The sequence below is a fragment of the Tupaia chinensis genome, unplaced genomic scaffold, assembly GCF_000334495.1.
Source record: "Tupaia chinensis unplaced genomic scaffold, TupChi_1.0 Scaffold142100_1, whole genome shotgun sequence".
In the NCBI taxonomy this organism is placed as follows: domain Eukaryota; kingdom Metazoa; phylum Chordata; class Mammalia; order Scandentia; family Tupaiidae; genus Tupaia; species Tupaia belangeri.
Window position 1 is genome coordinate 2,006,511 of NW_006201951.1, and position 907 is coordinate 2,007,417.

Consider the following 907-nt stretch of genomic DNA (forward strand, 5'->3'; position numbering starts at 1 on the left):
CCCACGGCCCGCCAGTGCCCCCCAGGAGCCTCCCTACCCCACACACAGGGAGCAGCCCAGCACGGTGGCTGCCCCCCCAGGGAAGCGGAGGCCATACTCTCATGGCCGTCCTGGAAGAGCCCTGAGATGGCGCCTGGGGCCAGAGCGGTTGCACGATGCCTCCACGGGTTTGGAGTGCCCGGGTGGGTGCTCTGAGGAGGGTCTCTCCTCTGCCCTCTGCACCACAGGACCCCGTTCTGCTCCAAGCCCTCCCTGCATGGCTTGTACCAGGCCTCTCCAGCGGGCAGGGAGGAGGCGGCTCTGAGACTGGACGGCGGGGCCAGCACCCCTCCACGTCCAGCTGCTGGGGGTTAACTCTCCTCCCTCCGTTGTCCCTCTGCCCTCTCCCCACCCCCTTTCCTTATGGGCCAGCACTGCCCGGAGCCGGAGCCACCATGGGGCGTGTGCCACCGGCCCGCTGTGATGGCCCCTCCCTCCGGGGGACGTACTGGGACAATATTTTGCACCAATTGCTATGAGTGGACATGGCCCTCAATCCTAAACTCACTTCTTTCCTTTCAGTTCTAAAAGATATCAAAGCACCCTGTGGGCCCCTGCAAGTCCGCAGGCCTGGGTCTGAGCCACTGAGCAGCCTTCCGCACAGGGGCCCACGGTGCCAGCCGGCCCAGCCCTGCTCCTGGGTGGCCTGGGCCTGCAGCCCAGCAGGTCGCGTGGCCCCTATGCCTGCGGGTACCCAACCTCCGGGAAGCCCTTCCTTCTTCTTGCGGCACGGGGGCCTGAAGGCTCCTTGCCCCCGTGGATGCGGTGCAGCACCCACAACCTGGTCAGGCTGGAATAGGAACACCTGCAGGCCTGGGGTCTTTGTGGACTCCCTGGCTGCCCAGTCCTGAGCCCCTGGAGAGGAAAG